Source organism: Notolepis coatsorum (genome assembly GCF_963971535.1).
Source record: "Notolepis coatsorum genome assembly, chromosome: 10".
NCBI classification, from domain to species: Eukaryota; Metazoa; Chordata; class Actinopteri; order Aulopiformes; family Paralepididae; genus Notolepis; species Notolepis coatsorum.
The window spans coordinates 117,188,267-117,216,146 of record NC_140174.1 but is presented as its reverse complement, the minus strand read 5'-3'; the positions used below and the strand labels follow the sequence as shown (position 1 = coordinate 117,216,146).

The window sequence follows — 27,880 nt, the reverse complement described above, 5'->3', positions numbered from 1 at the left end:
AGCATCACAAAACGACCCCCCCCCCCCCCATTGATGCCTTCATGATGAAACATAATACCTATTATATACATTTGATTTGGAAATAGTATCGTGTCCAGGCGAGCAACGCGAATTACTTTAGCAAAATGCACATAGCGCTCTGTTACGATTCTGGTTCCTGACTACGGTCGGGAACCACCCACCTTCTCTGTCATCTGTCACCTGACTGCTGTCACTTGTTTTTCCCTGTCATTTAGTGCTGTCACTTAGGGGTTGGCTTCTGATTGGCTGTCACGGGGTGTGTGTGGAATGTTGGTATTTGGTGGCTATTTAACATTCCTTTCCTCTGCTTGTCATTCGTCAGGTCTTCACTATAGGCGTTCGGAGATAACACGGCCGGTTCCAGTTCTGGACCACCACTAAGCTCCATTATCTATTCTCTCGTTCCTTTGCCTTTGGCATAGTATCCTAGTATTACTCTTTGTGTTCTTTACTATTAAAGTCGAACCTGTTCAAGAGTATACCTTCTCCGTCTCTGTGATTGCCTACAACAATTGGAACTCACCTACCTCCATCCTGACAGCGCTCCATAACTCAGCTTCCAGGAGTTAGCCCGGATCACTCTGAAACTGTTCACCACGGGATAACACGCGAACGTATACATGAAAAAATACTCTTTTTTACATGTTGGATGAGAGATAGTGACTGTCAAATGAGCCATAGTATTGTCTCCATAGCTATAATATAGAATATAGATATAGATCTGCAAACATCGTGAAACAGTGAAAATGACCATCTTTTTAAGCGTGGCCACAGGCAGTGCAGATGGGGATAGCGTGGTGCTGAAAGTGTTAAGCCTGAGCACTATTTTCTGAAAATCTGCCTAAAATACATACCTAAGTAAATGGAAGATTGCTCCACTTCTACAAGGTCCATTTGCATGTTCTTGGTATCTAGGGACATCTATGGATCTCATGGAATGTATTCCCAGTGTCAGACATATTATGTCTATTACTAGGCTTGCTTAAATTATGATGAAACAAAGGAGAATATGAATTATGATTTTTCACTTTGACAGTGAATAACACCATGCTAATAATGACCAGACATGAATAACTGCCACTGAGCTCGTTCAGTACCTTCTTGAGATCATGTGTACAAAAAATCTAAGGAAATTAATAAAGGAAAGATGATTAAACAGAAGGCTTTGTAGATAAAACATCTGGACCCATGCAATTTGAAATATTATTATAGAATATGAGGCCTATAAATGACCTTATTATAGCCAACCCGCACATCTATGGATTGGGCCAAATCTCCTCTTTCAAATGGCAGAGTTCAATTTGGATTTAGTATCACCAGCCGTGCATCGAGAATGAAGAATGAAATCTACTGTATGTACAGTTCGATTCTTAGTCGTCCCATCGCGATCGCAATTACTCGTGTATATTGGGCATGGCTATCATACGGGAAACAATAGGTTTGGCAATCGGCGATCAAATCTCCGACCAATTGCTGTGTCCTGATTCCCTCTGAGGGGGAGGAGTTCCTGCAGCCAGATTCACAGAGAGAGAAATACCCAGAGACCAGATACCCAGTTCAAAGGGTAGACGATACTGCCACCTGGCGGGATTCGATCATCATTGCAATTTTAACGTAGGCAGCGGTGCCCGGGAGACACAGGGAGGTCCACGCGAGTGTTTAGAATGGGGATCAAAGGAAAAATATCAAATGATCTAAAAACGAGAAAACTCGTTTTTGGCGCTCAACCGTTGGCGACGAAACACGAGTATTCTCGTTTTTGGAGGCCAATGAATTAAGAGGGGGGTTAAGCCAGTCACTAAAACAGGATCCATAGATACCAAAATACCATTCCAATAATGATGTAGTATAAGGAGGTAGCTTACCAATAAGGGCCTTAAAAATGTATAATGCCAGTGTTTGTTGCGCCTCTCCATCAGCGAGGATCAACCAACCTCCTCATAAAAGACACAGTGATGAGTGTCGTATCTATCATTAGTGATGAATCTGAGGGCAGAGTGACAGACAGAGTTCCAAGGATTTAATGGTTGAGGCCGCAGCATGCCTATAAATTACATCACCATAGTCCAGGACTGATAAGAAAACTGCTTTGAAACTCTCTTCCTGCTAATCAACGGAAAGCTGGTTCTGTTTCTGCATAGGAAGCCAATTTTCTGTTGCAACTTGGAGGCGAAGTTGTCCACATACAGAATTTAAATGAACATTTCTCATCGAGCCACACACCAAGATATACATATTCAGTGACCCTCTCAATGTTAGAACCATGGTAAAAATAGTATGTGTAAACCATCATATTCAATGTTTCTGGCTCTAGAAAACAACATCAATTTAGTTTAATATACATTTATATAAATTAAATATAAATGAGTACTGCTGAGTAATAGTGCATTTTTGTATGACAACTAATAAAGAAACTTGAATTAGATGTATGTACAGAATTGTAGTATTAATATGTAATTAGTAAGCGTAACTAGTAAGAGTATAAGGGATATGTACAAATATATAGTATCTCTAGACTACAGATATGTAAAAGGTTATATGCAGGAATGTACAGACAGATGTGGATAAATATGTACTGTATACTGTAAGTATAATATATAACCTTTTACATACTTTTACACCTTTTACATATCTGTAGTCTAGAGATACTATATGTATATTTGTACATATCCCTTATACTCTTACTAGTTATGCTTACTAGTAATTACATATTAATACTACAATTCTGTACATACATCTAATTCAAGTTTCTTTATTAGTTGTAGTACTGTTGTAGTACAACAGTGTTGTATACCGAATATACATTTATATACATTTATATATATATATAAATGTATATAAATGTATATTCGACACTGTTGTACTACATGCTATCCTACAGAGTTACAAGCCTGGCTCTCAGACTGAGTTAGCTTGCCTTTACCAATCGCACAGTTGCTTGGTGAGAGATCCCTTCTGCAGTGAACCACTCTCTCCGTCCCAAATAGAGAATGGGCTCACGTTGCCCCCTCCTCCTCCCTCCTCCCTCCTCTTCCTCCCTTCTCCCTCCTCCTCCTCCTCCTCCTTCTCCTCCTCCTTGGACAAACGGAAGCGGGATGTGATGTAAAAAAGAAAAAAAGAAGAAGGAAAAAAAAATTACATTGAAACTTTTTTTCTTCTCTCGGAGTTTACAGATGATCTTCTTCCGATGCATTGTCGCTCCCCGGAGACAAACGCGCTCTCTGGCTCTCAGGACAATAATGACCCTATAGACGCGCGTCGAAGACCTGTAGCCCGCTTGGAAACCAACGCTCGCCGGGATCCCGTGGAAGACTGCAGCAGCCAAAGGTAAATACATGATGTTGTTTTGAGAAAACAACCCAGAAGTTGCTGTGCGGAGAGCGGACAAAAAAAACTTTCCCCATCGCTGTTTTTGTTGGCCTCTTTGTTGCGAGTCCGAATTCTGCCAGTTTTACGCACGAGTGTAGAACTGAAAGGTATAGGACTTTTGGAGACAGTCACTAAACTTTTGCCTGGAGGCTAATGTTGTGACAGCGAAGTAATAATAATAATAATAATAATAATAATAATAATAATAATAATAATAATAATAATAATAATAATAATAATAATGATGATGATGATGATGATGATGATGATGATGATGATGATGATGATGACAACAACAACAGCAACAGTGTAATACAATATCTAGGAGAGAATAGATTGACAGATGAATACTCTGTCATGTGTGTGTTTTTATGAAAGGATTGGGCCTATAGTTTATTATGCGGCCTTTACTGTCAAGGTTTTCCAGCTGAAATGGCTATGAAAGGGACATTTCTTTTTTCATTAGTATTTCTTTTCTCTCCAACTTTAGGCTAAACCTCTTGGTGTATAGCCTTGGCCTAGAGTACTTTCTGTTACATCATAGACTGTGGAAATAGTGTACTGTCTATTTAGAACCCTTGTCAGAAAGAAAGAATGAACGAAAACTGTAAACCTACATTATAATGGATGCTACTACATTCATAGCCCAATCAGAAATTACCTGTATGGTGAGACCTAGCCGTGGTGTATCTCAAAGGTAGCGCCACAGTAAGTAGGCCTATAGTGCTGATTGATTGATTGATCGAAAACTTTATTAACAGATTGCAGAATGGGTACAATACAGTACTGCTCAATACACACAATTGTTAAGAGGATGCAGACCAGAGAAAGACTTTCGTCTTGTTTTACATCAGGGTCCCCCATTTTCAATTCATAATGACATTAATAACATACGCAACATACAGTTATATATCATGACATTTCTGACATACAAGATATGCAAATATACAGTACTGTTAAACAGAGATCCTAACAGAAAATATATACATACGAGGGGGAGGAAACTACATTAGGAGGGGGTGGGTGGGTGGGAGGGGGGGTTTGGACATTTACAGGGGGCCAGTTTCGAATTGCAGTGCACTAGGTGCCTACATGATTAAGGTAGCGCCACAGTAAGTAGGCCTATAGCTAGTGCACTAGGTGCCCACATGATTAAGGTAGCGCCACAGTAAGTAGGCCTATAGCTAGTGCACTAGGTGCCCACATGATTAAGGTAGCGCCACAGTAAGTAGGCCTATAGCTAGTGCACTAGGTGGCTACATGATTAAGGTAGCGCCACAGTAAGTAGGCCTATAGCTAGTGCACTAGGTGGCTACATGATTAAGGTAGTGCCACAGTAAGTAGGCCTATAGCTAGTGCACTAGGTGCCACCATGATTAAGGTAGCGCCACAGTAAGTAGGCCTATAGCTAGTGCACTAGGTGGCTACATGATTAAGGTAGTGCCACAGTAAGTAGGCCTATAGCTAGTGCACTAGGTGGCTACATGATTAAGGTAGTGCCACAGTAAGTAGGCCTATAGCTAGTGCACTAGGTGGCTACATGATTAAGGTAGCGCCACAGTAAGTAGGCCTATAGCTAGTGCACTAGGTGCCTACATGATTAAGGTAGCGCCACAGTAAGTAGGCCTATAGCTAGTGCACTAGGTGGCTACATGATTGAAGTCATTGCATTTGCATAGGCGTGTGTCAATGTTATGGCAAGTTAGCTAGTGCCACAGTGTGGTAGGTGTTACATATACTGGTTTGATAAATCTCTATAATGCTCAGAGAATGAGGTAGGATGAGGACTATATAACAGTGGGTGTAACTCTTAACCCTTTCACTACCGCACTACCAAACGGTTAACCCTTTCACTGCGACAATACACAGAAGGTTAACCCTTTCACTGCCACACGACAGCAGGATAACCCTTTCACTGCCACACTACAGAAGGTTAACCCTTTACTATCACACTACCGACGGTTAAGTACGGTGGGCATCTATTATGTCCAAAGAAAGTATGTATACTCTCAGGAGGAGGGGTTGTTGTCACCTACTCTCTCTGTCTAGAGACAATAATGACTGATATTGCCAACCGTTGACTGGATGATTAGACTCAAATGTATTGTCGTCATGCAGCACAAGTACAGTACAACGGAAATACGTTTGGCATCCAACCAGAGTGCAAATGTAACAGTAAAGTGCAATAGTGATATACAATGTACAGGTGATTAAACTGGGTATAAAATATACAAGAGTACTACTGAGTAATAGTGCTAATCAGATGTATGTACAAAGTTATAGTATTATTATGTACGGTATAAATAAACTATGGTAGTAAGTCATACTGGCCAGCAGCGCAACTATAGTAGGTAAGGGATGTGTTATGTGTAAAGATATAGGTGTATAGTATCTAGAATAAATATATATATATGGTATATACAGCACTATTACATGCTATTAGTAAAGCCTAATATCTCCCTTGACCTGGGGGGGGGGGGGTCCTCTATCGTTGACTGCTATGACTAGTAAGAGTAGGTAAGGGATATGTACAGATATAGATATAGTATCTATTTACAGGTATGTAAAAGGGATTATATGCAGGTATGTGTAAGACAAATGTGGATAGATATCATGTTGTTGTGGTTGTATTCTGTCAGTGTTGATTCAGAGGACAGGTTGATGAACCCTATCCCCAGGTTAGACTACCGACCGTACAGTAGTGGTGGGGAAAATATCGATACAGTATAGTATCGCGATACTTTGCGTGGCGATACTGTATCGATACAAGGACGCCAAGTATCGATATTTTATTATGCATTTATTTATTTGTTTGTATAAGGAAGTTGCATTGTTCATTTCAATACCTGTAATAGTACAGTAGTCCACACACACACACATGCACACATGTGCATTCAGTTAAGTTGGAATATGACTGTAATACAAACAGTTCAGTTTGTCAGGTACATGCAACACAGATTACAGTGTTGACATCTGTCTGCTTGAGAAAATCCCATTTTGCGGCAATAAAAATTATTGGAGTGAGATGAACAGACTGAAAACTTTATTTTATTATTAGATAAAACATGTTGACAAAGTTTTACTCTGCAGTTGAAAAAAGGTAATAAATCGCAATATATCCCAATATTAATATCGCAATACTCAGCAATAGACCAAAGAACACCTGGCGAAGGACAGTGATGATGGAGCTGAAGGAGATGGGTCTTTCCTGGGACGAAGCGCAGGCCAAAGCACGAGACAGGATTCAGTGGCAGTGTATGATTGCGGCCTTATGCCCCAACCGGGACGAAGAGGATAAGTAAGTAAGTAAGTAATACTCAGCAAATCGCGCAATATATTTTTTATCGCAATACTATCGTATCGTGACTTAAGTACCGTGATCATATCGTATCGTGAGGCCTCTGGTGATTCCCACCCCTACAGGTTAGGTTAGACTACTGTACAGGAGTCACACACCCAGGTTAGACTATGTAGGGGTCTTGCGATCTGCTCCTGCTCCCAGGCCTTGTAAGCTGAGCTCTGCGTGGTCCCAGTCATCAAACCTGGTCTGCAACACCCGACACCAGGGGCAGGAGGGTCAGCTACACAGAGAGAGAGAGAGAGAGAGAGAGAGAGAGAGAGAGAGAGAGAGAGAGAGAGAGAGAGAGAGAGAGAGCTATGGTAGGCTACCATAAGGCAGGGCAAGGAGGTCTAGCAAATATTTAAATAATAATAATAATAATAACCTTTATTTGTATAGCACCTTTCATACAATTGCAGCCCAGAGTGCATAAATGGAGACATAAGGCATAAACTAAGCATACAATTGACAGAATAAAAGCGATGCATAAAGTGCAGACAGAATAAAAGCAATGCATAAAGTGCACAGAATAAAAGCAATGCATAAACTGCACAGAATAAAAACAATGCATAAAGTGCACAGAATAAAAACAATGCAAAAGTGCAGACAGAATAAAAGCAATGCATAAAGTGCACAGAATAAAAGCAATGCATAAAGTGCACAGAATAAAAACAATGCATAAAGTGCACAGAATAAAAACAATGCATAAAGTGCACAGAATAAAAGCAATGCATAAAGTGCACAGAATAAAAACAATGCATACAGTGCAAGTTTTGGAGTTGTATTTGGAGTGTATTTCGTGACTGTTGGGAACTAGGCTACACTGGCACACCTACTTCCAGTGAATGACGCTAAGCTAGGCTAATGGTGCGGCTGTTCCCTAATCCTAATGCATGCACAGAGTATGTATCTGCTTGTCTAACTCCAGGGTCGATAGCAAATAAGCTAATTTCCCAAAAGTTGGCGTGTTCCTTCAACAGCTGGGAGAACAGAAAGAAAGATGAAGAGAGACTGGAGATGTTACGTTTTGTACGGTTGCCATGTTGTTTCACTAAGCTCACACATTTCAGAAATGAACGTTAGCTAGTGTTAGCTGTTAGCAATGGCAGCTCCCAGCCAGATTTTCGATTAGTATTCGAGTAGCTCTCAGTGACTATCGAATGGTAATTTTGTGAGTTTTCTCATCGCTAGTTTTGAGTTCCTGTGATGTCGGTGTTGTCGGGTGAAAACTAAGTTACAGTTTTGGTTCCAGTGTGCCCTATGTGGTTCTCTATCTCAGCTCGCTCTCTCTCTCTCTCTCTCTCTCTCTCTCTCTCTCTGTCTCCCTCTCCCTATCTCTCTGCCCTCCCCTCTCTGTCTATCTGAACTGACCCGCATGCGCACATTAACACAATAATGATGATGGGCGTAAACATGGAACACAGTTTATGGTTTAATGTATACGCTTGAATGCAGTGGTGGAGGCCGGCTAATTAAAACAAATCAAGACCTGTATCCGATTCAGGACCACATATTATGAAAGTGGCCCAAATCAAAATGGAAAAGATCAGATTCCATGTGATTTGTGCCATTCTCACTGTTATGAGTCACATGATATGAGCAAATACTTGATACAGGTAGAATTTTGCTTAATGCACGTGTGAAGTGAATGAGAGAATGACATTGACACAGACTTCTGTCCAGAGAACAGATAGACTTCAGTTCTAGCCTAATTTCTCCTTTAATTAGTCTGTGTGAATTAGCCCCCCCCCCTCTCTCTCTCGCGCTCTTCTCTCTCTCTCGCTCTCTCTCTCCTTTCTCTCTCTCGCTCTCTCTCTCCTTTCTCTCTCTCTCGCTCTTCTTTCTCTCTCCTTTCTCTCTCTCTCTCTCTCTCTCTCTCTCTCTCTCTCTCTCTCTCTCTCGCTCTCTCTCTCTCTCTCTCGCTCTCTCTCTCTCTCTTTCTTTCTCTCTCTGTTTCTCTCTCTCTGTTTCTCTCTCTCTCTCTCTCTTTCTTTCTCTCTCTCTGTTTATCTCTCTCTGTTTCTCTCTCTCCCTCTCTCTCTCTCTCTCTCTCTCTCTCTCTCTCTCTCTCTCTCTCTCTCTCTCTCTCTCTCTCTCTCTTTCTTTCGCATTATTTTATTTGTTCTAAAGATGCCTGTAACTAGGGATGTCCGATATTATCGGCCTACCGATATTATCGGCCGATATCGGCATTAAAATGTGATATCGGAAAATATCGGTATCGGTTTAAATTTTTTTTTTTTTTTTATTCAAGTAAGAACAAATTCTGATTTTATTTAATGTCAAAAGTATGCATAATGTTATGTTAATTCCACAACAAGACATATGTAATGTTAATTAACTGAAATTATTCAGTTTTTGGGGGGGGGGAAACCCTGCATATATCGGTATCGGTTGATATCGGTATCGGAAATTAAGAGTTGGACAATATCGGTATATCGGTATCGGTAAAAAAGCCAATATCGAGCATCCCTACCTGTAACCCCTCCCAACACTCTTGGTAACTCTTTAACCCTTTCACTACCACACTACAGAAGGTTAAACCCTTTACTATCACGTCTGTATAGGCCTGCCGCGATAAGCAATAAATCGATTAATTGCCGCGATAATTAAAATGAATGCAATGATTTTGACGGGCGCGATTAATTGCTATTTGCGCGTTTGTTTTAATGAGGCGGAACCAGTGCCCCTTGCAGTCTCTCTCCGTGTGGGTTGGCCGCTGGCGTTACTACAGAGCACAGCACGGGAGCTCCGTGGGGCAGTAGCAACGCCACATATAGCTTAATACATTTCTCAATAGTGTTGCTCCTTTTAACCAAGTAGCGTTATTTGTAGTGTAACGTTAGAATAACACAGAATAACGTTAATACAATTACATGCATCATTGTTTACAATGAACGGGTGGGGCTAGTCAAAGCACTGGAGACGGGGACAAGTTAAACATGAATTAATTTATTATAACGGGTCGTTTTCGAGTCGTGCTGCAGTGCCTACGCACCACAGCTATTCTATTATATACTGCTTTGACGCTTCCTCCTCATCGTTGATTGCCTGTAGTAGCTGCATCTAACGTTAGTAGCTAACGTTAAAACTAAAAAACACAACCGGACGAGACAAGTTGTCGGCTAGGATAATGACAACAATACTTCCGGTCCGGTCGGTGGGCTTCAAAATAAAAGTCTTAAACCGGAAAAGACGGAGCGGTGGGCTTCAAAATAAAAGTTTTGGGAAATAAATTTCTCAAAAAAATTCTCTAACCGGTCGCAATAATATCGCTTATCGCGATATTTTCGGGGGCAATTAATCGCCCAGCAAAATGTGTTATCGTGGCAGGCCTACGTCTGTAGTGTGATAGTAAAGGGTTAACTTTCTGTAGTGTGGTAGTGAACGGGTTAACCCTTTGTCGTGTGGTAGTGAAAGGGTTAACCTGCTGTAGTGTGGTAGTGAAAGGGTTAACTCTTGATCGTTGAACTGGTATCGACCGATACAGGTACAGGTCTTTCGGTTGTGCGTGGTTGTGCACACGTGTGCATATTCTGTGCTGCGCATATTTTGTGGGCATGTGTGCATCTGCAGGTTTGTGCGTGCACCTTCATACCTGTGTGTGTGTGTGTGTGTGTGTGTGTGTGTGTGTGTGTGTGTGTGTGTGTGTGTGTGTGTGTGTGTGTGTGTGTGTGTGTGTGTGTGTGTGTGTGTGTGTGTGTGTGTGTGTGTGTGTGTGTGTGTGTGTGTGTGTGTGTGTGTGTGTGTTAGTTACATAGCCCTGGGCCATGCATTCCTACCCTCTCCAGTAGCCCTAGGGTCTGTATCATGGGCTGTGGTAGATACAGACAGTGTTTGCGTGTTTCAAATTGTGCCAACGACATGTCGCCCACTTTTATTGATTGATTGAAAACTTTACTTAACAGATTGTAGAATGGGTACAATACAGTACGGCTCAATACACACAATTACACACATCCTAACCAGACACACACATTTCACAAACAGTTTTTTCCCCACAGCAGTCCGAACACTGAACACCCTGGCCCGCCCCCCTTTGCACAAACGGGCAAGCATCTGTCACCGACTGACACTGTTACCTTGACTGTCCTATGTATTTATGTATATATGTTTTGACGTTTTTGATGTTTGATGTCTGTTTCATGTTTGATATAACCAGTGCTCAACATCTGTACCGAAAACAATTACCACCAACCATCGTTGTGTGGCATTAACACTTTCAGTGCCACTCACGAGATTTCTCTGTTTTTTTTATAGGTGGTTGCATGCCACTCACGAGATTTCTCGGAATTATTATTATTATTATTTTTTTTGCGATCTGAAAAATTATTGCATCACCCGAGCCTACCCGAGTATAGCCGAGGGGCGCTGGCGATCACTGTGGAAAAAAGCGCCCCCTGTCGTCTCCCAGATGACATAAGTGATTTTGGAATGGACTCAATGAAAATGAATGGGGAAAAAAATCCGGTACTCCACATTTTCCAGTTCACTGATCCAGCCGGGGTTACTAGAGTTCATTCTGGAGCCTCAGATCCCCGCGGATCATGGAGTTCTACTGTATCGCGTTGGATCCATACACGTATCGATTTTTTCGAATGGTGATCAGGAATTGGAATATACCAGTTGGATACCATCTGATGTCAGGTAAGGACTCTATGTTATCAGTGGTAGGATAATCAGAGTAAGTTTGATGAAGTTATAAGCTGTTTTGTGAAATGTCTTCTTTCGGTTTCACTGTAAAAGTCCGTGAGGAAATCAACGGAGCGATTATCAGTGCGCGGCCGTAATGTGCGTGCGTGCACGTATAATATTGATCATCTAGCGTTTATTTGAAAACGATTCATAAAAAGGCAGACGAATATCAACGTTGTGGAATATTCCACTAAAAGACGATTTTCATAGAATGCTCCAGAATGAGCTGTTTTTTATATCAAAACGGGGGCTTTTCTAACTGCTCTGAAACGGCAACGACGCGATGAAAAAACAATCTGCCTTCACAGCACTGACTGGAAAATAGTCTTTGATAATGCGATGGGCAGATTAGACACATAGCCATAATTTAAAACATAGATTAGGCGATATTAACGTTAACATTGGCGCCGATGGTGGCATTCAAGCGGTAAAACGGAAAACCAGGCGTGGCGCTGAAAGTGTTAACAATTACAACAACAACAACAACAACAACAACAACAACAAGATACTTTAAGGAGATGCAGACCAGAGAAAAACTTTCGTCTTGTTTACATCAGGGTCCCCCATTTTCAATTCATAATGACATTTATGACATACACAACACAGATTAGGGCTGACCCCTATTAGTCGATTAGTCGACTAATCGGTCGAAAGGAGCCGTAGTCGACCAGCCAACCTCTTAGTCGAATATAAAAAAAAATAAGAAATTATATAAAAAAATTAAAATGTATCATTCTTTCCAAAAGAAAAGAGGCCTAGAAGCGTGGCCAACGCTAATGGCACGCATACCAGAAGCTAACTGCCTGCGAAAACAGGCACAGAGGCACTGAAGGAGGATTTCACCCATCTAATGAACACACTAGACTAGACAAATATCAAGATGTGTCCATCACTGGACCAATTGCATGCTTTTGCAGAGGACAAGAAGCCTTCAGTTGACTCCTTCAGACATTATTTGCACATTTTGGCCAATCATAGTCGACCATCCAAATTCTTAGTCGGGGACAGCCCTAATACAGATATATATCATGACATTTACGACATACATGTCATACAGATATACAGTACTGTTAAACAGAGATCCGAACAGAAACTATATACATCCGAGGGGGAGGAAACTGTACTGTACTGTACTGGGGTTGAGTGGGCGGGTGGGTTTTTGCATAGCGATCATAGACTATCGATACGGACATACCGTCCCATGAGCGGAGAGACACTAGAGCCATATGAAATCCGCGTTCACGGAATCGCGGACGGAATCGCGGAATTGACCAATAAAAATGGAATCAACTGCAAAACGTGGAATATTGCAGAATTTGGCCTAATCTGGACTGAAATTCCGTTTTTGGGTGGAACGCTTGGTGCACACGCGACCGGAGAGGCGGACGCTAGAGCGGGTTACACACAACACAGGCAGTCTCCCAAGCGTCTCGCTGCTTCGGTGTTTACATCGTCAAGAAGCTAATAAATTCCCCAATAAGCCCTCAATTCAGAGCAGAGCAGTATCCTAATGACTTTTATGCCTCCGGCGATAAGGTGTTTTGCTAATTCTGTCAACGTTCCGTGGACTGGAGCCACAAAAACACTTGCGACACTATTGTCATTAAATAGCTATAACGTTAGGACATGATCGCTTCTTGCTAAATCTAGTGCACCCATCCATTTGTTTAATGCAAACGAGTCATTATACACTGCCCTTTATAATCGAAATAAACTTAAATAGCTATGAAACGTTTTACAGTACATAGGACTATAGATGGAAATGATAGCTTCTTGCTAAATCTGATTGATTGATTGATTGATTGAAAACTTTATTAACAGATTGCAGAATGGGTACAATACAGTACAGCTCAATACACACAATTGTTAAGGGGATGCAGACCAGAGAAAGACTTTCGTCTTGTTTACATCAGGGTCCCCCATTTTCAATTCATTTGTTTAATGCAAACGATTGTCATTATACACTGTCCTTTATAAACGAAATAAACTAAACTAAAGGTGCCTAAATTATGCATTACTATATTTCATCACAATAAAATAGATATAGCTAGGCTACTGACATTGTGATAATGTCAGTAGTAGCTAGCTGTATCTATTGTTTACACTTGAAATGTGTATTTTTATTTTGTCACAATATTATTTGAAAAGTATTGTGTAAAATGTAACTGTATTTCTGAGTTGCAGCACTTAAAAACATTAAATGGACTGTTATATCATATTCAATTGTAGACATTTATTCATTCCCACTTATTAGACACTATTTCTGATGGTAAAATGAGCATAAAAAGCAAAATACAGAATTCTGAAATATTAAAACGGAAAAAACGGAATTTGGGAAAAAATAAAATGGAATTTGGAAAATAATAAAACGGATTTCATATGGCTCTAAGAGACACCTGCTGCAGAGTAGAGTGGAGGTAATGTAATTATTTAAAACTGTAACTGACTGTTTTGACTGGACACTATGCACGCATTAAGCATCAGGGATATATATTGCTGTGCATTGTAGTGTTGTCAAAAATATCGAAGTATCGATACATATCGATACTGAATATTTAAAATGGTTTCGATACTCATTTCCCGAAATACCGATACTTTCTGCAGTATCGGTACCAGCTGGCGAGTGTTCTACCTCAAGTTGTTGACGCGCTGTTCAGAGCACGCTTGCCCCACCGCCTGCTCCAGCCCTCCCCCTCACAGAGCCGTCTTCAGTTAGTAAACAAACATTTTAGCTGAAGATGCAGAGCCTCCGCAACTTGTGCTTGTGGATAAAGAAAACAGCAGAAGTGCTGTTTGGAGGTACTTCGGGTTTGAGTAAACAACGAAGGACAAGCTAAAGCTGCCCCAATGCTATTTGCAAGCGGTGTTAGAGCAGTGCCAACGAGGATCTCCATAAAGAAATGAGAGGTTCGTGACAGCTGCTCTTTCAACGTCACTGTGACTGAAGCATTAAACCATTAATTCTAGTTTAATACATGATACGTTGTCTACTGATGGCGCATAATATCAACAGCTGATTCGTTGTAACGTTAGAGCTAGCTACTGCTAGCCGTTAGCTCCGTTAGCTTAGCTGGCCACTTTTATAATTACTGCATGGAAACGGAGTAACGTTAACGTTTAAACGTTATGTCGAGGTCATACAATCAGGCATGCGTTCTTCATGGGACGGGGTTGCACTCTGTGCAACCCCAGATAAGTACTCGCTATTTGCATATCAATAGCGCCGGTCGTCAGGTGTGTTAAATACGTTCTCAGATACATTCACACCTAACTTGTTGTGAAGACATGTGTTACATTCCATTCGTAGAGGCAATTAGGCACTGTCTTTAGTCGCGTCTCTACAATTCGTAGCCGCATTTCTGCAGACCCCTCTCTGATTGGTTGAGGCCATTTCTGCAGACCCCTCTCTGATTGGCCGAGCGTGCGCATGCGCATGAGCATGAGCCGCGACAAGCCAGGAGTCGAAACTCCGTTAAGCTCCAGAGAGAGAGGCTGAAAACCCACAGTTGTTGCCCGACGGATGGGAGCCGAATCCCGGATCCGAGTTTTCTGATGAATAGCCCCAAAACATGGAGGTCGCGAACGCAATTTATACACATGGAAGTATTGATTACGCCATAACGAATCATTAAAAAAATATACCGTTAACTGGAATATGTTGTGTGTGCCTTTACATATATGTTGGATAGGATTATGTAATTGGTTTGTCATTAAAAACCAATAATAAACTTTCTGAATATGATTTGGGAGGGTTATAATAGAAGAAAGACAGTGTAAACAATATAACGTTATGTGAATAAACCGCGAAATAACTGCGAAATAACAACGTTATGTTATATAATGTTACAATGTACAGTTTCTAACAGCTGGCTGTGTTGTGAAATGTGCATAACGTTATGAATAAACCGCGAAGTCACGCGAAATAAATAACGTTATACGCGAATCTGGTAGTACATTTCTGCTTATCTTCTTGATATGATAACATTACATCCGCCTTTTACGGCGTGACGAGCTTAACCAATCAGAGAGGGGCTTCGCTCAACCAATCAGAGAGGGGTCTGCAGAAATGGAGCTCAACCAATCAGAGAGGGGTCTGCAGAAATGCGGCTACGAAATGTAGAGACGCTCTTTAGTCTGTGCTCAAGCGAGGGGACATTAAATGCGCATTCGCGGGAGCATATGCGGGAGCATATGCATATATCGGTATCGGTTGATATCGGTTGATATCGGTATCGGAAATTAAGAGTTGGACAATATCGGTATCGGTAAAAAGCCAATATCGAGCATCCCTAGTTATTTGTCTATTCCTGTTGATTGTAAACTTTATATTGAGCTTGGTTTGGCTCAGAACCAGCATAACCCCACCCCACACTTACGCAGATAGATGCAGCAAGATGCCTGGTTCAGACGACAAACACTGGGCAAAATGAGCGACGTAGGGTTTCCCCGCGGAACACAAGTTACGTTAGTTAAGTTAAATGTTATGCAAGTTAATTAAGCTATGCATGTTTAGCTGGCTAACATTAGGATAGCAGGAGCCGTCGGCCAACAAATATGTTGTTTGAACAAATGTATTCATAAAATGGATTACCATCTAAATGTTATTGAAGCCTCCCGTGACCAGTAAGTAGAGCTGCCGCGGTATTGATCTTTTCCTTACTGCACAAATTTGTGAAATATTTCGTACCGCGGCGATAACCACAAAAAAAATAATAATAAAAGTTTGAAAGCATTTTTTTTATTTATTTATTTTTAGTCTACTCTTTATAGCATATAGCCTTTCTCTAGTCCAGTGGTTCCCAAACTGTGGTGCGCGCACTCCTTGTGGTGCGCGAGCGCCCTCTAGGTGGTGCGTGACATGAAAAGGCTAATGGTGGTAAATAATAATTTTTTTTTTACAATAAAATTTCATACAAATCTTAGTCAAACCTTTAGTATTATGGATATTAAACATGCTGGCAGAGTACATGCATCCATGTTGTCGTGTACATTTTAATTAAATAAAGAAATTCCCTATCCATAGTCGCCGTGGGAAGAGATCAAATAAAAAATTAAATCTGTGCACGGAGACCAGCAACAATTTTTTCTAACAGAAACCCATTGGGGGGTGCGTCAGCTAGGTCGGGAGGTGATAGGGGGTGCACGGCCAAAAAAGTTTGGGAACCGCTGCTCTAGTCTAATGGCGCTTTTCCACTGCATAGTACCTACTCGACTCGACCCGCTTTAGGTACCTGGTACTTCGTTCCTTTTCCACTGCAGGTACTACTCCATTTGTCTCCATGTGGGGATGCAGGCGGGCCGCTTGTGTACACTGAAAGCTCCGTGAGCATAGCCATGTCCGAGGGCTTGCAGCAAGCCAGAGTTTAACACAGTTTCAATCAATCAATCAATCAATCAATCAATCAATCAATCAATCAATCAATCAATCAATCAATAACAACATTAACCAGACTCTCGTTGTGTCTATTCTGCTAAAGCTAACGTTACCTCTCATTGTGTCTATTCTACCAAGCAACCCGGGTTTAACGTTACCTCTTGTGTATATCTGCTGACGTTAGCGTTAGTATTAGGCTAACAACAACAAGCTTAACACATCAGCGATCTTGTTGTGACACTAAACTCTCCGCTCGGTGGTGAATTGGGTTGATGTCGGTTTTGTTTCATCAATAAATGAGGCAGAATACACAGTGAATCCATCCTTTTTTGTTTATTGCACTTGGTGCTGTTGCAAACAAATCCTGAATGAAATGCATCCTTAGCGAGGCAGTAAAGATGGCGGCTTTCTGCTTTTGTGCAGGAGGCTCCAACGTGTGACGTGTCTCTCTTCTGACCAATCAGTGGTCTGCAGTGTTTCACGTGACTTTTCTGGTACCACTTCTACCCAATAGGGTCGCTTGGAACCAAGTAGGGTATATCTGCAGAGCCGCAAGCCCAACGTCTGGGCGCTACTTTATTATTATTATAAAAACAGCAGTGATGCGGTATTCAGCCTAACTCTGCGGTGGGCGTGATGCAACAGCGATACCGCGGTAATGCGGTTATCGCGGCAGCTCTACCAGTAAGTACTAAGTATGTACTACTACTCTTAATAACTGCAGCAATATGCGCGTATGTGCTACGTTAAGACTCGACAGTACTGAACCAGAAAAATTATTTAGGACCACATTTTTTGCATGATTTAAAAATGATGGTTCGAACGTCCGTTCGAAAAACCCTGGTGAATGTTCGAATCCCAAAAACAGGCTTCAGGGACAGCTGCCGGACAGTATCGGTGTGTCTTGCAGCCCTACAACCAGGGCTTGACATTAACACCCGCCACCCGCCAATGCGGGTAGAATTTGGCAGTGGCGTGTGACTCTGTCACTCTTAACAGCCACTTTGGCGGATAGACCGTGCAGCGTCACCGTTTTAGAGTCGTAGTGAAGAGAGTCTCTCTCTCTCTCTCTCTCTCTCTCTCTCTCTCTCTCTCTCTCTCTCTCTCTCTCTCTGTATTCTATTCAGTGTCACGGACCTCTATGTTACCGTTAAAAGGCATACTGCGACCCGTAAGTGCAGTACCGGCCAGATCCTGCTAGGTGGCAGTATGATATCGCCCACCCTTTGAAACTCTGTTCCAGACTGTGTGTCACATCTAATCTCGTCCGGGCGGAGAATTTTGGTCCAGGCAAGTCTAGCGGTTCACCCGATCACATTGGAACACGTTATTCTTATTCACATGTTGAACGAGAGATAGTTAATGTCAAATGAGCCATAGTATTGTCTCCATAGCTATAATATAGAATATAGATATAGCCCTGCAAACGCACAGTGAAAATCAGGGCTGTACACTGCGATGATATCGTCACGAATTGCCCCTTTAATTGGCCGTTGCGATTGGTAAATATTATCTGGGGACGGGCTTGCGAGTAGTGCTTTCAAGCCTTGCATTCGCATTTCACTCCTAAATTATCCAAGGCGTGTGATGACGCGATGACGTCACTCACGCGAGCTGAGCAGTGAGCACTCAGCAGGTATGATCAGCGGGAACAATCGACTGAGCACTCACTCTGATAGACTGGCTGACTGTCTGATTTAGCTATGAAGAAAAGTAAAGTTAGTATTGTTTCATATTTTCGACGCGTTCGACCTCCTATAGTGAGCCGAACTGAACTGAACTCAGACACACGGAGAGAGCTGCGGCGTCTGCTGCTCCTCCTCCCTCCCGCACCCGTGGCTGTTGTAAACACTAGTCTCTAGTGGGACACTGGGACCTCGGTGAGCCTGCCAGCCGGCTAGCTACTGATAGCTATCAACAAATGCTCCAGTAAGTCTAGTAGTGCATGATAGCTCGCGTTAGCTTACTGTTCAAAACGAAACGTCCCATTAAACTAAATAGTTCAGATAGCTCCTGATATCAATGTCTTATAACACTGAGTCGATGCGTATTCGAGCTGAGGGCACGCTGAATATAGTCAATAGGGTCCAGCTGCAGCGCCGGAGAATCCTGGCCGTAGCTGGAGGCTACAGTATAGGGTCCAGCTGCAGCTCCGGGGAATCCTGGCCGTAGCTGGAAGCTACTCGAGTACACACAGACAGTGGAGCTGGTTGCATATAGCGAGCATTTAGACTTGTTGCGTGGTGGCGATGTCTCGCAGATAATACAACTACAAGTATGATTATATAATATATATTTTATTAAAAAAAATGATATAAAATATTTTTTTTTTTTTTTTTTTTTTTTTAATCAAAAACAATCGATATAAATAATGGTAAAATTGTTATTAAAAAATTTGCCCCTAAAAAAAATTTTTTGCCCCTAAATTTCTCATTTAGGGGCAAGTGTGCCCCTAGTGAAAAAGCTTAGCGTACAGCCCTGAAAATGCCTTCTCCTTGGTGACAATGGGGCATAACAAAACAACAGCTTCCAGGACCAACACCTTACAGCAGGGGTGCCCAACCTTTTTTGAACCAAGATCTACTTTTTAATTTACCACCTAGCCGAGAGCTACCAGCCAAAATTGTATATTGTAAGCCGTCATTTGAGGCTTTATAAAAGCAGCATAATGAACACAAATCTGTCAGTGCCGAGTCCGACCTCATCTTAAATAACAAACAGCATTGCTTGTTGTAGTTAACACTTTCTCTGCCAAGGACGCCTAAACTCGTCATTCCCCGCCATGCTAATTCTGCCAATGACGCCGTAACACGTCATTGAGATCAATATTTCAAAAATCTGTGATCGCAATCATATTTCTCCCGCGGAGACTTGAGATCTACTGTTGATCCCCTCTCAACTCTCAACGGTTCAAGAGCGCCATCTGGTGGCCGATCGGCGGATCGCCCAAACCGGAAACGGAAACTGGTGCTCATCCAAATTCGGTCCGATCACTCGCTATAGGTCCCGGGACTCAAGCTAGACACAATGGATAGCAATCCGTTACCAATAACTCGATAAACAACATGATTTGGACGTATATACTATTATACAACCTGGAGATGGATCGCATATTTCAACATCCCATAATAGGAATATTTTTGCTCCACGCTCATCGCCCAATGGCCCGAGGAGACTGGGGTGAGTTTCAGCGTTTTTTTTTTACCGTGTTCGATACAAACTGCTCTAATGATCATATCACCCACACTAGATGAATCATCTAACGTTGGCCACGGAATTATAAACGACCCCCCCCCATCCGGTCAACATCAGATGATAAGTAGTAACTTCTAGAAGCACGTCCATTTGACATTTTTTATCTTGCGCCGATCGCTATCAAACTGTATACAATCATCAATATAATGCATTTAGGGCTATAAATCACGTTCTGCAGAAAGCTGCAGAAAACGATAAAAACATATTTATACTTTAGACCGTATTTTAGTATGAATATGTGAATGAAAAAGTATAACGTTGCTACACCCTGAACAATAGATACTTGATGTTGAATGGGCCATAGTAATGTCAATTTAGCAATACAATTTAAAAAGTTATAGCCCTGCAAAGAAGGGGAACTTCTCCATAGACAAATAGAGCTGGCAGAGGATGGTATAATGATGTACATAAGCCTGGCGAAGAAAGTGTTAACAAGGAGAGGCAGAGTTGATTTGCAAAAGAAAAAAAAAAATTATAATCTAATTTTATTAATCGAGATCTACTTGAAATCAGCCCGTGATCGACGGGTTGGGCACCACTGCCTTACAGTCTCTCTCTCTCTCTCTCTCTCTCTCTCTCTCTCTCTCTCTCTCTCTCTCTCTCTCTCTCTCTCTCTCTCTCTCTCTCTCTCTCTCTCTCTCTCTCCTCTCTCTCTCTCTTCTCTCTCTCTAACTCTCTTTCTCTGTAATTCTCTCCTCTCTATCTCCCATTTCTCTCTCTCTCTCTTTCTCTCTCTCTCTCTCTCTCTCTCTCTCTCTCTCTCTCTCTCTCTCTCTCTCTATCTGTAACTCTCTTTCTCTGTAACTCTCTCCTCTCTATCTCTCTTCTCTCTCTCTCTCTCTCTCTCTCTCTCTCTCTCTCTCTCTCTCTCTCTCTCTCTCTCTCTCTCTCTCTCTCTCGCTCTCTCTCTCTCTTTCTCTCTCTCTCTCTCTCTCTCTCTTCCAGGAGTAACACCTTCCAGTCTCACAGTAGTAGAACAACAGCAGACACAAGTAGGGATGCCCCGATCGATCGGCCACCGATCGTTATCGGCCGATAATCAGTATAAATATGCGATCGGGGAATTCCGATAATGAGTCATATTCGCCGATCGCGGAAACTGATCAAGTGGATATCTCACTCGCTTGTCTCAGACGCACAGGACCTGCAAACTGCTCCTCCTCCCTAGCCCCGCCCGCCCCGTGTAGAGTTTGTAAACAAAGAGGTGCGGCTCCTCTGCTCGAGTCTGTAGTGCATTCAACCTGCGCTAACGTTAGCTACCTAGCTATCGTTACTGTTTAAACAAAATTACCCAGTCAACTATTCACGTTTAGTAGGCATTGTCTAACGGTATTTAGCCGGCTAGCTACCGATAGCTCCTGATATCAACAAATGATCCAGAAAATCTAGTAGTCCATGTTCATACCTCCGGTAGCTTGCGTTAGCTGACGTTAGTTTACTGTTCAAAACGAAATGTCCCATTGAACTAAACTTCTGTCTTAACGTCATCTAGCCGGCTAGCAGTAGCTACAGATAGCTCTTGATATCAATGTCTTATAACATTGATTTAATGCGTATTCGAGCTGAGGGCTTGCTGAATGTGAAATGACCAAAGCATAACGTTACCAATAGGGTCCCGCTGCAGCGCCGGAGATCCTTTTTGGAGCTGGGCTACTAGAGTACACACAGACAGTGGAGCTGTTTGCAGATAGCGAGCATTTTGACTTGTTGCGTGGTGGCGATGTCTCGCAGATAATACAAGTACAAGTCTAATTATATATATATATATTTTATAAAAAAAAAAATTATATAAAATAATTTTTAATTTCTTTTTAATCAAAAACGATCGGTATCGGATCGGTATCGGCCGATATGGCTCACGACGATCGGTGATCGGTATCGGTGGCAAAAAACGTGATCGGGGCATCCCTAGACACAAGTGATACATATCTCAACAGACTTTGAACCAAGCTTGATGTAGTGAACGGGAGATAAACACGCTGACTCAGCTCGTCATTTCTCACAGCGCTCCTGCTGAGCCATGTGACCTGCCTGTAGGAAGATGAGCAACAGCACAGGAATCTGAGACGAGACTCGGCAAGAGCCAAGCATTACATAAAGCAGCTGCTGAACTAACTCTCTCTCTCTGTGTATCTCTGTTTATCTCTGTCTCTCTATCTATCTCTGTATCTCTCTCTATCTCTCACTCTCTCTCGCTCTCTCTCTCTCTCTCTCTCTCTCTCTCTCTCTCTCTCTCTCTCTCTCTCTCTCTCTCTCTCTCTCTCTGTGTATCTCTCTCTCTCTCTCTCTCTCTCTCTCTCTCTCTCTCTCTCTCTCTCTGTCTTCCTCTGTGTTCATGTTATTCACCCGCTACCGTGTTGGTAAAGTGTGATGATGTCATGTGAGGTCCGGATGTGGAGGAGCTGCCCATTCACTTCAGCGTTAGACCTTGGAACTGAACCAATGAAAACAACAGGCTCATGATCACCTGACTACCGCTGTGTCTGTCCTTTGAAATACATGGAAGTAGGGCTGCAACGCAGGGTTTCCGTTAGAAAAAATTGTTGCCGGCCTCAGTGTCCGGTAGATGTCAATCTACCGGTCAAATGAGAGAAATTCCGGTCAGAGTTTATTGAGCTTAAAAACAATTGATAGGCAAAAGAATGACAACAAAACAAAAGAATGACATCCTCAAGGCATGTAGATTTATAATATTTTAACTTAAAACTAGGCTACTTTTGCGTATACAGTCATTATATTCCAAATAAAATAAGTCCTGAGACTCCGTGCTGCTGCTGACTTTAAATCAAATAGGTGTCTGTGGGCAGTCGGCCCGACATTAATAAACAGCAGTCTGTTATAATCACATTTTTATGAGCTAACGAATTCCGTTATATTGGACATTTGTATTAATTATATCAAGCGAAGAACTGAGAAATTTGGCAGAGAGAGACGGCAACATTATCGTGGGTTTGCGTGATGAATCTCCACCTCCCAACGACTTATTTGCGAGAGTATGCCGCTGCAGAGTCGCAGATTCAGCTGTTTTCAGGCTCAGCAGCGCCCCCCACCCAACAGCTGAATTGCCAATGGCTGAATTGGAGTACTGCACTGTGCCGGCACTGCTGGTGTGCAGCTGTGGCTCTGCAGCTGCACATGCACTCGCAAACCCAGCACTAAGCTCTCGCTGACAACGTCGTTGTCATTATTAGAAGTAACGATGAAACAAATGTAATGATTGTTTCGTTCATCGCATAGGCTATTTAATTTTAGCCTATTTTAATACAATTCAAATAATCAAATTGTGCTTAGAGGGAATTATTTTCACCGGACATTATGACCGGAGAGATTAAATATGTCGGACTTCAACAGATTTTGCCGGTCAAATACCGGTAATTACCGGCTAACGGAAACGCTGCTGCAACGATTAGTCAACATAATCGACGACGTCGATCATAAAAACTCGTCGACGCCGAATTTTTGCGTCGATGAAAAAAAAATCTTTGATTCTTTATTTTTTTCTAATATATTTTTTTTCACTACTTTTCTTTGTGAAAGTGGCTTCTCAGCTCTGGTCCAGCTGAAGATAAAGCAGAGGAACAGATTGGACATTGAGCATGACCTCAGAGTTGCTTTGTCTACCATCACCCCAGACTTTGAGACTCTTGTCAGGAGCAAACAACATCCCCAGTTATCCCATTAGTTCCCTGGGATGTTAAGCTAAGAAGTCTGCTAAGAAGGATATATTATTTATTATTATTATTATTATTATTATTATTATTATTATTATTATTATTATTATTATTATTATTATTATTATTATTATTATTATTATTATTATTATTATTATTATTTTATTTCATTGTGTTTTTAGCCCTAGTTGCACTTTTGTTGCAACCCCAGTTATCCCATTAGTTCCCCCAAACTTACTGTCGGTCTGTTATGTTAAGCTAAGAAGTCTGCTAAGAGCCCGGAAAAGGAGCCGCGCCCACGGGAAGCAGAGATGGAGGGTGTGACAGAAATAATCGTTAGATTAGTTGACTAATCGAAAAAATAATCGACAGATTAGTCGACTACCAAAATAATCGTTAGTTGCAGCCCTACATGGAAGTGAATTACTCATCAGCTCATTGAAATGCGTCCATAGCAATGTGAATAAGGCTAATTGACCTCTCCCTCTCTTTTGCTCTCTATCTCTGTGTATGTGTGTGTGTGTGTGTGTGTGTGTGTGTGTGTGTGTGTGTGTGTGTGTGTGTGTGTGTGTGTGTGTGTGTGTGTGTGTGTGTGTGTGTGTGTGTGTGTGTGTGTGTGTGTGTGTGTGTGTGTGTGTGTGTGTGTGTGTGTGTGTGTGTGTGTGTGTGTGTGTCTGCGTGTGTGTGTGTCTGCCAGGGCTCCAGACTAACTTTTTTCACCACCGTCCCAGAACCGTCCCGAAATACAATTTTAACCGTCCCAAAGTGAATGTAACCGTCCCAAAAATCAAATGTTGTTTATTTACTTTGGTTGTCGTCTATAGTTGTTATTGCCATAAGAAACACCATTCAGAGAAGGGGAGAATAAATTGATTTAGTCAAAAGGCTCCCAGGTGGAAAGATTTCACAAGAATAATTATGATTAAAAATAAATAAATATATATATATAAAAAAAGTGTTTAACAAGGTGCTAGTATAGGGATATTTGGTCACGGTGCTGTTATAGTCAACCAATTGGAGCCATGTTGATTATTCCTTCCATAGGAAAATATATTTAAATGTATTTGTATTTTATTTCGTTTTAGTTTGTTTTGTTATTACAAATGTGTGTGTTTATGGTTGAAAATGTTAGAGATAAATAAAGATCAAATCAAATCTAACTGAATAAGTTATCCCTCTTCTAACAAGAAAAAAAAACGTAGTTTAGCTTTAAAGTAATGACACTTGACTAGTAATGAAACATGTCCCTTAGATCGCGCTGTCCTCCTGGTCGATATTGATAACTGCTGCTAAAATAAAATAAGTCCCGAGTCGAGACTCCGTGCTGCTCCCAACGAATCCCAATAGTATGCAACTGCAGAGCCGCAGAGCCTGGGGCGCTTTCAGGTCCGGTCACAGGCCCGCTCAACAGCGCCCCCCCACCCAACGGCTGAATTGCCAATGGCTGAATTGGAGTATTGCACTGTGCAGGCACAGCGGCCCCGCTCTGCGGCTCTGCAGCTGCATGCTATTCGCAAATCCAGCATGAGCCAGCTCCCGCTGCAGCCGTCGTTATCAGAACACTACACACATATCATAATGTTTACAGCAAACTGTAGTTGATCACCAGGTATGTTTTATTAACGTAGAATAATTCATATATATATATGCGCGCACTGACAGTCGGCTAATTGACATTTCCTCTGAAAAAAATAAAATCCTCTCCGTCCCATTTGCGTCCCAAAAAAGATTTCTGTTCGTCCCAAATCAATATTTGATCGTCCCCGGGACGACGGGACATAGTTAGTCTCGAGCCCTGGTGTCTGCGTGTGTATATGTGCTTTGAGATAATATGCAGCAATGGAAGCTCATTTGAAGGCCACACTCAGAGAGGTAGACTTTGTTTCCGCCACAGCTGACATCTGAACAGTGGTGGAAGGGTTACACAAGTAAAAGCACAGTATTTGCTATTGAATGTACTTAGTATCTAAAGTGGAAGTATGCCTTCTACATCCTCGAACCATTGACCTCTAAAGGTCATATTAAAGTGGTATGTGGTCCAGTTATGCTGCTCTGATTAAAGGTTATGTTAAAGTGGTATGTGGTCCAGTTACACTGCTCTGATTAAAGGTTATGTTAAAGTGGTATGTGGTCCAGTTACGCTGCTCTGATTAAAGGTTATGTTAAAGTGGTATGTGGTCCAGTTATGCTGGTCTGATTAAAGGTTATGTTAAAGTGGTATGTGGTCCAGTTATGCTGGTCTGATTAAGGGGAGACACTGCAGGTGAATAGGGTAAAAAAATTAACTAATAGATATCACAATGAAACTTCCCCAGTTGATTACTTATATTAAGACAAGACTTTTTTGTATTACAAGTTTTCTGAAATTGTATGTTTAAATATGCAAATGAGGCATGATCTACTTAAATATGCACTAATTTGCATATAATTCCAGGACAGAAATCTGAACATTGGATAAAGCCATTTTCAAAATTATAGTTTCATTTTGTTGACATATTAGAGCCAAAGGTTATTACAGAGGGGATTTTGGATATCTCTTTTTATCACTCCATAAATCAGAAAATACTCCATTCAGTAAATTTTTATGGTAAAATTCCATATTTCGCCATGTTTTTAGGAATAAAATGTGATATAAATCAGGGTATGAATGCGATATCAACAAACCCTTCTGTAAATACCTTCAGAACATAGATATGAATAGAACTGGAAGGTTTGGTGTATGTGAGTGCTACTGAAGTGGAGATTTCTGGCTCAGAGTATGAGGAAAAACTCTTAAAACTCATTTTTGGGAAAACGCCTTCAAAGTTCTGTATTGTAAAATGCCATACTTTTTTTTTAAACAGATATTTACAAACACAATACCTAATCAAACCATTAGTAATAGACAACCTAAACACATGCCTGATAACTGAATAATAATAATAATGATGTTATTGAACTGAACAGAACTACACACACGCTACAAACAGTGTAGTACAGTGTAGTACCCCCTAATAGGCAAAAAATATTTGAATAGATATCACTATGAAACTTTCCCAATTTGTTATGTACATATAAACTAAGAAAAAATATATTGCAAGTTTTCTGAAATGTATGTTTATATATGCAAATGAGGCACTTCCCCATTAAATATGTGCACATTTATGGATGCAATAAGGCAAAATGATGTAAAATAAACAACTAAATGTGTGTTATTGACGTTTTATTGTCACTAGTTTCATAGAAGACATGTTTAGGAAGCAAAATATAACAAAATCTCAAAATCAACAAAAAAAGTATATTTGACTATTCACCTGCAGTGTCTCGCCTTAAAGGTTATGTTAAAGTGGTATGTGGTCCAGTTATGCTGCTCTGATTAAAGGTTATATTATCATACTGTCATCGCGTCTCACTCTTGCTATTGTGGGATATTCGTGGATATCCTGAAGAAGAATGTTCTCAGTCAACTGAGGTTTGGATAATAACAAGGTTTATTAACCAAACAGTATAGTACATAGAGAGAATGGCTGAGGGCTTCGCCCCAGGTGATCAGCTGAAATGACCCAGGTAAAAGACCTGGGCCCTCATTCAGAACTTCTGTATGAACCGTAATTCATTATAGTTCATTGTAAAATAGCAACAGTAGTGTAATTATGGTCAAAACCCTATAAATAGCATTTGGAATAATAGATCTTTCTCTCAGAATGAATGCAGCATGGTTTATATAGCGTTATCGGAATATACGGGGTGTAGGCTACTGACTGACTGCGCTCCGCGTATCTCAACTCGTTATTATTTTGCGCACAGACCGCAGAAACACGGGAACGTTTTGATTATATTTAAAAGGCTTTACGTTAAACGAAACAAGTGGAGTTTCGAAGCTGTAAGCAGAGTCATATGAACACCCACGATATAGTGTTCTTCCCCCTTTTTACTGCATAAGAAAGAATAGAAAACGCATTGCAATGACACCAGATAGTGGACAGACTATGTATATGATGGGATTCAAGTTCGCGTTCTTGTTGATCATAGGCATGCTGTCAGAGTATGATATCTTAATCAAACATTCTAGAACATTTGTCGTCACAGATCATGTCCTAATAGAACATAGGCTATGGCATGGTCCATCGTGATATTGTGTGGACTGTTATTATTACTGTACCGGTACCACCCATT

At 41.3% G+C, this 27,880-nt stretch overlaps 1 protein-coding gene across 1 annotated transcript in view; it reads left to right on the top strand.

The window, feature by feature from the left end:
* The first annotated feature begins 3,198 nt into the window (after positions 1-3,198).
* Positions 3,199-27,880, top strand: part of ddr2l (discoidin domain receptor family, member 2, like) — a 230,020-nt gene continuing 205,338 nt past the window's right edge. Inside the window, exon 1 of the mRNA XM_084323157.1 lies at positions 3,199-3,348. The gene's annotated coding sequence lies outside the window, so the exon portion shown is untranslated. The remainder of the gene's footprint in view (positions 3,349-27,880) is intronic.